The sequence below is a fragment of the Nematolebias whitei genome, chromosome 16 (assembly GCF_014905685.2).
Source record: "Nematolebias whitei isolate Nwh7 chromosome 16, NemWhi1, whole genome shotgun sequence".
Classification (NCBI taxonomy): Eukaryota; Metazoa; Chordata; class Actinopteri; order Cyprinodontiformes; family Rivulidae; genus Nematolebias; species Nematolebias whitei.
The window spans coordinates 10,924,320-10,936,125 of record NC_056513.1 but is presented as its reverse complement, the minus strand read 5'-3'; the positions used below and the strand labels follow the sequence as shown (position 1 = coordinate 10,936,125).

Below are 11,806 nucleotides of genomic sequence, written 5' to 3'. Positions count from 1 at the left end.
GTGAGAAGATAAAACCAATACAGACATCTCTTTGCATTTCCCAAGACAAGCTGTGAGGTCATCAGCTGCTGCTGAAGATATAAAAACTGTCAATTTGGTTTAAAAAAAAAATTAAATTAAAAGACCAAAACATCTTAAACTAGAGGATCATTTTAGAGTCAAAATAACACAAACGGGAAAATGATGCATCTGTGGAATGGTTTCATTTTGCATGTCAGCAGGAAGGTCCAGGACTATCGAGTCATCACCACAGTATATACACATGAAAACAACCCATTTTTAACTGGTTAACCACCATGCTAAAGGTGATCATGGTTTTGTCCCATGTCTGTATGAGTGTGTACAGTTGGGCTGTATGGACTCATTAAATAGATTTTAATAAAACTTTTCAGAAAGTAATAATCGGATGGACATCAGCTGATAAACTTTTAAGGTCAACCCAATTCAAGACGGCCGCCACAGCAAAGCAGTGAGTAATAACTTTACAAAAATGGCTGTAACTCAGTCAGTTGTAACAATATTGAGCTAAACTTTGGTGTAATAATAGCTGGGAGTCATCCACAACTCATATTCCAAGTACTACCAGATAATGTAATATCACACAAAATACTGCAATATTTCATGAATGCAAGGAATGTGATTTTTCAATCAAAAAGTATCTATAACTGTCATTTCGTATATGATATAGTTTAAAACACTGGCGTGAACAACTTCAGAGAATGGTTGACCTTTTATCGAGGACATTTTCTCACATTTCTTATTTTTTATGACAGAAAAATATTTTTTTTAAAACACTGAGATCACAGACCTGTCTGAAACCATTAAAGCATCTTTCTTGTACTGGATCATTTACATTCCTGAAATAAAGAAGATTTTGTGGGAATGTTGCTCTTCTGGTTCTTCCCTACAAAGTTGGCACACTTTGAAGAATAGTGTGAATTTTGATGAAGTATTCACTAATGTGATCCATTTTTCTTTCCTACGTTTTTCAGCATATTTTCCGTTCTAAATATTTTGTGCTATTTCAACAAATACTTTATCAAAACGTTCAGCTCTTTCAGGAGAAGGGTGCTATGACTTTTGGCATTGGTGCAACTTTAACTTTTTGAAATATTTAGCCTTTTCTGCCTTTTTTTTCCCTCATAGAAGATGAACCGAGCTCATTTTACATCCTTCAGATCTTTAGATCTGTTTACAACCTTTCACTGCTCCTTTCACATTTTGTTCTGCTTCAACTTCTTTCAGCTTCCTTGTGCAAAGTTAAACTTTTACAGCTACTTTCAGCAAATTTTGGCTGTTTTGTGCTCCTTTCAGCTTTTCTGCTAACTACAACATTTTTGTGCTTCTTCCAGTTTCAGCTTGTTATACTCCTTTCAGCTTATTTATGCAAGTTTAAGTTTTTTCAGCTAATTCAGTTACCATTTAGCCATTTTATGCTAATTTTAGCTTTTTCAGCTAAATCCATATTTTTTAACTCATTTCAACTTTTGTCAGCCTAATTCAGCAAAAATGTGCTCTCCACTTCCTTCATGTAATTTAAGCTTCTTTCCACCTTTTTTTAAAAGCTACATTTCAGCTGTTCTTAGCTTTTTTTAAGATCATTGTCCCTTTTTTGCTAATTTCTGCTTCTTTCAGCTGAATTGGGCAAACTTCTGTCTGCTTTCTTAAAGCTAATTTAAGCTTGTTTATCTTTTCATCTACTTTTAAGCATTTGAAGTTAATTTCAACTGTTTTCAGATAAATTCAATTTTTTGTTGCAATTTCTGCTACTTTAAGCCTAATTAACTTCTGCTAATTTCAGCTTGTTACTCTTTTCAGCTTTTTTCTGCTAGTTTCAGCTTTTTCAGCTATTTCAGCTACTATTTAGCTGTTTGTGCTGAATTTAGATTTTTTAGTTTTTAGCCAATTCCACATTTTGAGCTCATTTCACCTCCTTCCACTTCCTTCTGGTAATTTAAGCTTCTGAAAAGTAGCCTTTTTAAGCTACTTTTCTGCTATTTTTGCTAAGTTCAGGTTTTTTTTTTTTTTTTTGGTTGTTGCTAATTTCCTCAGTTTTGTGCTAATTTCTGCTTATTTAAACTTAATTCAGCAAATATGTGTTCTTTCTGCTTTCTTCTGCTAACTTGGGCTTGTTCTTCCATTTCAGCATGCTTAAGCTAATTTCAGCCGTTTTTCAGCAAGTAATTCTGCAGTAAGCATTCACACTGCATTTTCACAGGAAACAATTTCTCTAGTTCATTATCTCACAAGATATGAAGTTTACTAAACTACAGCTGTTATATTTTTATTTCAACACTCACAGCTAAAGTTAAAAGAAAAAGGAGCATTTCCTTATGTACACATTGATGCATTTTAATCCCAGCTCATCTTGTGCTCCAATAATACAGATTATTTCTTCTATGAAATTGAGCCTTAAACTTGATTCCTAAAAAAAAGTGCATCACAGTTGGTGTTCGTATTCAATGTTCATAAATGGAAACACAAATACTTACTCTAAACATATACAACACGGTGATAAAACCTCCCAAAATGTGTATAAATACATGTTCCACTTCGGCTCATGTTTGTGTGGTTAAAAAAAAATGCAGTGGAATATTTAAACAGCAGTGAGCAAACCTTTTATATCTGATTGATCAGTCCCATTTGTTGCCACTGACAATGTAAGAAGTAATGTTAGAAAAAAGCATCTGAAAACTCCTGATGGAAACATTAAAAGTTATCCATTTATGCAAACTTCACAAAAAATTAAAGTTTCGGCTCTTAAATGAGGCGTTCTGATTTGGGTAAAGGTAGAGGCAGGTCGGGCCTTTCAGGTCCGACTGCTCTCGTCTGTTTCTTCTCCTCCGCACTGGGACGATACGTTCCCTCATTCCCCCTCTTCTTCCGGAAGACACACAGCAGGACCAGCAGGAGCAAAGTGAGCAGGGAAGACAAGCTGAAGATGAACGATGACATCACAGGCGGGGTTAACACCTGGACCACCAGGTGACGTGCTGAAGAGGGGAGAAGAACCGCAGGCAGGACAGGGAGACGAACGGTAAAAAGAAAAGCACAACTTCTGATAAGAAAAAAGTCGTCATTTCAGAGAGTTTATGAATTTAATCATTTAGCATCTGTCCAGTGTTCAGCATCGTCTAAAGTTGCACAGCTGTTGTTGGTGTAAACATATTTTTCCCATCATTCTGCACAAAAACATAAAGAAAATGTGGGTTGTGTCCAAAGATGCTGTAAGATCAGGTAAGGCGATTGCTCTTCCTTCTGATTCAAATTGACTCCGTACAGTTTGAATGAAGTACGCAAGTCGAACACTGCAGCCGAGTTAGGATTAGAGTCACAACTTTAATGTTCCAAAGACTCAACTGGATATTGTTTAAATTGAAAATACATAAATCTTCCTCACAAAAACAACATTTATTGTTGTGAACTCTTTCAGGGATGAAGATGTGCACATCCTTGATAGAGAGGAACGTTGGTTTGAGAGAGGAGCGAAGGAATCTTTGTGAAGAGAAACTGTCCGTCATTAAACAGGGACAGAGTCCTCCGCGTCCAACCGTCCCCCCTCTTACGTTGTTGTTATTGCTAGTATCACTCAGCCCTCTGTGAATAGCAAGCGGCCATCGACACCAACGATCATTCATTAAGACTGAGTTTAGTGCAGCTCTTCAGACTGACGAAGTCTTTTGGACAAAAGACGAAACGGTTCAACGTTTATTTTTATTTTTTAATCTGTCCAGAGGACCTTACTTAACTTTGTTAGATACAGTTGTGTTTAGTAAAAAATAAAATAAAATCCTTAAAATTCACAGAATTAAGAATCAAGTTTTACAAAGAGTTCGATTTATTTATATCTAATATACTTTTCGGACTACAAGGTGCACTTAAAATCCTCTAATTTTCACAAAAATCAACAGTAAGCCTTATAATACTATAATAATATGGTTGTGCTTACTGACCTCAAATTGATTTTATGTTGTACACAGCGCTCAAAAATATGTCAATGTTTTTGTTTTGCTTAATTATAGTCCGAAAAATACGATAACATTTATTTTACCTCTTAAACTTGTGTGATTTGTCTAAACACTTGGAGGGAAGGAAAATAATACATTTTTAAAAAAGACCTGCATATTGAATCATAAAATAAATGATAATGTTTGAACATTTGCCCAGTCTATTGTTTATTAATCATAATTTATATGCAGTTTCCTGGAGACAAGTGCTGATATTTTGTCCAAATCTAATATCAAAACCGTCACTGTGTGTCAGTTGAGACAAAAAAAAAAAAAAGGTAATTTGTCTCCACACAAACATAAATTCCTGATAATAAATAACGTGATAAAATAAAAAGTTTAGATTTTGCTTTGTTGAAATTCTAATTTTCTTAATACTCAGTTACAGAAAAGCAGAAGTGAACTGAGGCTCACCTGCGTGGAGAATCCAAAGTGTTCCTCAGGCCTGTGTTCTTACATCTGGACCAAAACAGCATGCGCAAGACTGAAGAAACAACAAAGTACATTTTAATAATGTGCAAAAAAGAAAACCCTACCGCGTTAACATTTAAAATAAACAAAAGACCATCACATTTCAAGTTATCAATACATTATGCTCTATGAAATGTTAAGACGATAAAATCAATTAAAGCTACATCCTCAAACCAGGAATAGCTGGGGTTTTATCCTTGAACTCAGATTTGCATTTAAAACTCAGTAAATCTGTAACACGAAATCAGCAAAAAGAAAAAGGACAAATATTGTTTTTTTTATATAAAAATAAATTTTTGCTGAAAGTATAAAAATATGAAGAAATAATAATAGGAGATGGAAAGAAAAGAAGCAAAGTTGCGAGCTGATCAGGAAGCCTGCAGCTGGCCGAGCAGCTAAACCGACTGTCGAGGAAGTTTCCTTCAGACAGATCTTATCAGCTGAACAAATATGTCTTTGCTTTAAGCTAGTCAGGACAAACATGAGAACACTGCGCTTTACTAGATGACACACACTACAAACTTCTTAGGAACACCCAAGCCTTGCAGGGCTCAGTTCATTAAACTATGCGTCCACTTTATGTAGTTCAACTCTACAAAGCATCGACTCAAAGGGTGAGGCTAAACCGTGTTTGCTGCGTTCGATGCGCTATTACGATTCAATTTTAAGAAATATATTATAGTCCGATTGGGTCAGTGCTATATGAGGACAGCAGGACAGTGGTGTGCTATATGAGTGACAGGTAGCGTCAAGGTGGAGATGGGAGTGCATCAAGGATCGGTTCTGAGCCCCTTCTTGTTTGCTCTGGCGATGGACCGACTAACAGATGAGGTCAGGCAGGAATCCCCATGGACCATGATGTTTGCAGATGACATTGTGATCTGTGGTGAGAACACGGAACAGGTGGAGGTATGCACATGAAAGAAGAGGAATGATAGTCAAGTGGAACAGTGAGGCTATATAGGAGCAGAGGTCACAAAGGACTTCAAGTACATGGGGTCCACTGTCCAGAAAAATGGTGAGTATAGTAAAGAGGTGAAAAAGAGAGTCCACGCAGGATGGAGTGGATGGAGAAAAGTTTTAGGAGTGATTTGCGACACAAGGTCAAAGGAAAAGTTTACAAGACAGTATTGAGACCAGCTATGTTGTCTGGTCTGGAGACAGTGGCAATGACAAAAAGACAGGAGACAGAACTGGAAGTGGCAGAAATGAGGATGTTAAAGTTCTTCTTAGGAGTGACAAGGATGGATAAGATTAGGAATGAGATCATCAGAGGTACATCACAAGTTGAACAACTGCAGATAAAGTTAGAGACTGAGATGGTTTGGACATGTCCAGAGGAGGGACAGTGGGTATATTGGTAGAAGGATGTTAGAAATGCAGCTGCCAGGAAAAAGACAAAGAGGAGATATATGGATGCAGTTAGAGAGGACATGGAGGTAGTTGGAGTGAGGACAGAGTGAGATGGAGGAGGATGACTTGCTGTGGCGACTTCTGAAGAGGGAAAAGCTGAAAGAAGAAGAAGAAGAAGAAGAAGATTTTTTTTTGATTTTTAACAAAAACGTTTATTTACAATTTATCAAACAACAAACACAAAATTAAAAACAAAGTTCACATCTGGGGTAAAATCACTTAAAGAAGGTGTTCGTTGTATTGCAGTTCATCATTTGCAGATATATTGCACAACACCCCGCCGAAGCTCCACGTTTTCAAAAACCCTTTCGTGTCCCCAGTGGCTCTGTGGAAGCAGAACTCCAGCCTCAGCCTGGTCTTGACGTTGCACCTCCACAGCGCCACCGCGTCGAGCTGAGGTCCGGCTTGCAGCCTGTCCCTTCGAGATAAATAGATAGCCATTTTGGCTTCAGCAATTAAAAAGTTTAAAAGCTGGCCCTTCGGTTTGTTGGCTCTGTTGAAGTAAAATCCATAAATGAAAACAGAATCAGTAAAAACTACACCAAAAAGGCTAAAAACATTTGTCAATAAACTAAAAAAAGGTGTCAGTCTCTGACAATCGATAAAAACATGAAAAACGCTCTCAGACAGACCACAGAACGGACACTCATTTAAAACCCCTGGACTAATGATGGCTAAAAACGAGTTGGTGGCGATGGCACCGTGCAGGATCCTCCACTGGAGATCACCCGTCCTCTTTCTTATAGGTGGTTTGTAGAGGGTCCTCCACCGGGGGGTCTGTCCTCTCAGCTTCTCGGCCCACACGCTGATGGCTCTGTGCAGCAGGGTTCTTTTGTTCGTGACCTTGACGCAGTTTCTATACAGAGTCTTTGGGCCGGTACTGCGTAAGTTCATGCGTGGCGTCGTGCTCGATAACAGAGGACCACTGTCTTCATCGAAGCCAGGATCCAGGAACAGATCTGGGAACGGGTCTGTTGACTCCGGTGGGTTCTGTCCTGCAGAGAGAAGACGCCACTCTGTGGCCGACAGCTTGCTCCTCACCAAGTCCAGGAAGCGCTGTGCAAGTCTGGCTGACCGGACCCCCAGCCTGGAAACCACGGCTTGGGTGTTGGAAAGGTCCGGTCCAGCTGCCCCCACCAGTTGTTTCAAGGACGTCGTCTTGGACCTGCACAGCACCTCCGTCAGTCCCGGTACTGCGCTGCACGACACGTCCAGCCTCGAGCCACAGACTAAAGGTTCTTCTAAAAGCCAATGCAGAGAATTACACGTGTGTGAACGAGTTAGTTTAAACAGGGCACATGATTTAAAAACACCCTGATAAAACTGAGGCAACCCGTTTAACTTTAAAAGGCTAAAATCAGTTAAAAACAGAGCAACATCCAGTCCCAGGTTATTCACACGCCTGAGAATGCAGCTGGCCACGTCCCTCCACACAAGGTCAGGAGGTCCTGCCAAAAACTTCTGGACAAACTGTAGGCGGAACGTAGCTGTTCTGCTGGCCAGGTGGACAAGGCCCTGGCCCCCCTCCTCTCTCGGTAAAAACAAAACAGACTGTGGCACCCAATGTTTATCGTTCCAGAAAAAATTAATCATTTCTGACTGGATTTTCACCAGCAGACCTGGTGGCGGGTCTAAAACTGTCAGCTTGTGCCACAGCTGCGATGCCACAAGATTATTTAAAACCAATACTCTTCCTCTGTACGACATTTTAGAGTGTAGCCATCTCCACTTTGCTAACTTGTGTTTTACTTTTGCCTCTACGTCGTCCCAGTTTTTCTGCACCACAGTTTTGTTGCCCAAATAAACCCCGAGATATTTAAAACCGTCCTTCCTCCAGCCAAGACCGTGAGGGAGAACTGGGAGCCCAGCAGGCCATTCCCCTACAGCGAGGGCTTCGCTCTTTTCCCAGTTCACTCTCGCATCAGACAACGTAGAGAAGGTTCTCGTGACTTTACATAGCGTGTCGACGTCCTGTTGGTCTCTTATAAACACAACAACGTCATCGGCGTAGGCGGACAAAACTACGTTGTCATTAAAACCAGGTAAAACCAAACCGTGAATACTCGAGCGTATCTTCTGAAGGAGGGGTTCCAGGGAGAGTGCGTAGAGCATCCCAGAGAGCGCACAGCCCTGTCGGACGCCTCTACTCACCCTAAAAGGAGCACACAGACTACCGTTGATCTTTAGCACACTCTCAATGCTGCTGTACAGTACCTGGATCTTGGCAATGAGACCAGCGCCGAACCCAAAGCTCTCCATGATCTTCCAGAGGAAGGCGTGCTCGACGCGGTCAAAAGCCTTTTCTTGATCTAATGAAATCAAGGCTGTTTTCAGACCCAATGAACCGGAGACTTCCAGAACATCTCGAATTAGGCAGACGTTGTCTACCATGGACCTGCTGGGGACGCAGTAGGTCTGGTCCCGGTGGATGACCTGCTCCACAGCTCCCCTCAGCCTAGTTGCCAGAACCTTGGAGAGGATTTTATAATCGGTGCAGAGGAGAGACACAGGGCGCCAGTTCTTAATGTCCTGCAGGTTCCCTTTTTTCGGCAGGAGGGTCAGGACCGCCCTGCGGCAAGACAGCGGGAGCGAACCAGTGAGCAGGCTCTCGTTGAAGACGTCTAGCAGGTCTCCTGCCAAGATGTCCCAGTAGGCTTTGAAAAACTCAACCGTGAGCCCGTCGACGCCAGGAGCCTTCTGACCCTGCATGCTCTGGAGGGCTGCGTGGAGCTCCTGAAGACCCAGAGGGCGCTCCAGGGAGGTGTTGGTCTCCTCAGAGACCTGGGGTAGTTCACGGCAGAACTCCCGCTGCAGCTCCTCGTTCACCTGATACTCGCTCTTGAACAGAGCAGAGTAAAAATCCACAGCCCTCCTCCTGATCTGACCTGGTTCACTCAACCGCTGCCCTGTGTCTGACAGCAGCGAGTGGATCATCTTCCTCTGCCCGTGTTTCCTCTCCAAGCTGAAGAAGAAGCTCGACGGAGCATCCATCTCCGTGATGTTTTGGATCCGGGACCTGACCAACACGCCTTGGACTTTAGTGTCCAGCAGGTTTGCTAAGTCTAGCTTCTTGGATTTGAGAGCCTCAATGTGCTCTCGATTTCCTGTGGATTCGCTCAGTTGTTCCAAATCCACTATATTGATCTCCAGATCTCTGATAGATCTGGTAATGTCACGAGTAACATTGAGAGTGTGCTGTTGACAAAGTTGCCTGATTTGAACTTTCCCGTAGTCCCACCATTGCCTCAGACAGGTGAAATCACCCTTCCTCTGTCTAAAAGCAGTCCAAAAATACTTTAGAGTCTCTTTAAAACTTTGGTCGTGAGTTAAAACCGAATTAAAATGCCAGTAAGCGCTTCTTGGTAAAATGTTTCTGATAAAAACACTACCTAAAAGCAGCGAGTGGTCTGTAAAAGCCACAGGTAAAATCTGGCATGTCCTAAACACGTTAAAATGGTGTTTAAAACAATAAAAACGGTCAAGACGAGCTAAAGAGATGCAATTTTCTTTAAGGTGGGACCACGTGTACTGCCTGGAGCCTGCGTGCATCCTCCTCCATACGTCCACCAGGCCATGGGACGAGACCAGCTGCCGCAGAGCGCGCTGGGCTGCTGGATGAGGCTCTGCATGATTGCGGTCTAAAGACTCGTTTTCTGTGCAATTAAAATCCCCTCCTATAAAAACATAATCCTCGGACCCACAATCCCCCAACTTTCCACCAATTTCTTCTAAAAAACGTTTTTTCTCTGCATTGGCATTAGGAGCGTAAATATTAATAAAAATTACATTAAAATGTTCAAAACCAGCCTTGACTAAAAGACACCGGCCCTGAACTATGTGTCGCACCTCTATGCGGCTGGGAGTGAAAGCTCTAGAGAAGAGGAGTCCCACTCCTGCACTCTGGGAGGTGCCGTGGCTAAAAAAGGCCTCCCCTTCCCACTCCCTGCACCACTCTGTCTCATTTGATGCATCACTATGTGTCTCTTGTAAGAGCAGAACGTCAATTTTTTTATATTTAATGGTTTGGTAAACCAGTGCACGCTTTACAGCCTCTCTAGCTCCGTTGATGTTTAAAGATGCTATTTTAAAAGAATCCATGCAAAGTGAGAGGTTTAAAAGCGGGTACAAAAAGACAATAATAAATATTAAAATGCTGGTGTTCATCATGTGTTCACAATTGTTTTCTGACCTTGCCCATGATTTTCCTTAATCTAAATACTTCTTGGTCGGTGAACCCAGATTCTGTTTTGTGCCTCAGGTAATGTCTGGCCGAGTCGTAAAACGTCTTCAGGTTTGGGAAGTACTTTTCAACTTTCAAACCTCTCAGCCCTCGTGTCTGTTTGAGGAAGGACAGGAAGGTTTCCACAGGATAGCGGGGTTCAGTGCAGTCAGCCTGTGACACAGAGGCTTCACTGAAGTCTGAGCACCAGCCCTCACTGTCACTGCTGTCCACCCCCTCCCTCATCTCTGCGCACATTTTGCTGGCTCGTGCATTGACCTCTACGTTTTTCCTTTTTCCCCTTTTTTTCACCTGGGTTGGGGCCCCCAGCTCCATCTCCTCTACAACCGCCCCTGCTTCTCCCTCCACACCAGTTCCTGACTTCTCACTTTTCTTTCCTGCACCTTTTATTTCCTCATCCACCTCCACCTCTCCTTTCCCTTCCCGATCACCACACACCAACTCCTTGTCACCCTCCTGCACTCCTTGCTCTCCGTTTCTCTCCCCCACCTCCCCTGGAGCCTCCTCCTCACCATCCACAACACCACCATTCTCCCCACCACCACCATTCTCCCCAACACCACCATTCTCCCTACCACCACCATTCTCCCCACCACTACACACCTCCGTGCTTCCACCTTTTCCCACACACATACTTTTTGTTGCTTCACCGTCCACAGCTGTCACCTCAACACTAACTTGTTCCACGTCAGCTGGGGTCGCGGACTCTCCCGCAACAGCTGCGGGAGGGGGACCCGCCGCAGCCGGGGGGTTCCCCGCAGCAGCAGCAGCAGGAGGGGTACCCGCCGCAGCCGGGGGGTTCCCCGCAGCACCGGGCGGGGCCGGTCCGGCCCTGTTTGGGCACATTTTTATTACGTGCCCCTCCTGGCCACATCCAAAACATTTCATATTCGAGGAAGTGGCAAATAAAAGATATTCAAAATCGTCCAGTTTAACATGGAAACGAACGTTAAACTCTTCCCCCCGCTTGTTCAAAATCATAAAGAGTGTTCTCCTGTGGGAGACGACATGTTTGAGAAGTGGTGATTTACACCCCGTCAACACTTTTTTAATCGGGGACACCACCTTCCCGTGTCTGGACAACTCCTTAATCAAAAACTCGTCGCTAATAAACGGGGGGACGTTGGAGAGAGTGATCTTGGTGGCTGGCAGCGCCAGTGGTGACACCTGTAGGAACAAGTCTCCCACTGAGATGCCAGCCTCGACCAGTTGTTGAGCCTTCTCCACCCTATCAACAAAGATGACCACAGCCCCGTTCATGCGGGCTGCGGACCTGATGGACCCATGTCCAACCACCTCCCCCACCGCTAAACAAACTTCCTCCACGCTGCACGGAGAACCAGCACTCACCTTGATGCCGTTTTTCCGCGTCAGCGTGGAGAAGCTTCCCGTGCTCTCCACCACCATGGCGTCTAGACGCCGGCCAGCCAGGTGCACCTGACGGCCACACCCTGTCAAACAAACTTTTTTAAACTAATAAAACACCAAACCCCACAAATAAATAATTAACAAAAACATAAACACCAAGTGAAAAAAGTAGAAAAAGGACAGAAAAAACGAATGAATAGACACTCTCACTTTCTGCTCCTCTGCTCTTCCTCTCACACCCTCCTCTCACAAGAAGAAGAAGAAGAAGAAGAAGAAGAAGAAGAAGAAGAAGAAGAAGAAGAAGAAG

General features: G+C 43.0%; 1 long non-coding RNA gene across 2 annotated transcripts in view; it reads right to left on the bottom strand.

The window, feature by feature from the left end:
• Positions 1–2,982: 2,982 nt before the first annotated feature.
• LOC119422320 overlaps positions 2,983–11,806 on the bottom strand; it is a 10,373-nt gene continuing 1,549 nt past the window's right edge. For both annotated transcript variants that reach the window (XR_005187418.1, XR_005187417.1), the window contains exons 2-3: positions 4,422–4,491; positions 2,983–2,993 (exon numbers count right to left, since the gene is read on the bottom strand). This is a non-coding gene — a long non-coding RNA (uncharacterized LOC119422320). The remainder of the gene's footprint in view (positions 2,994–4,421; positions 4,492–11,806) is intronic.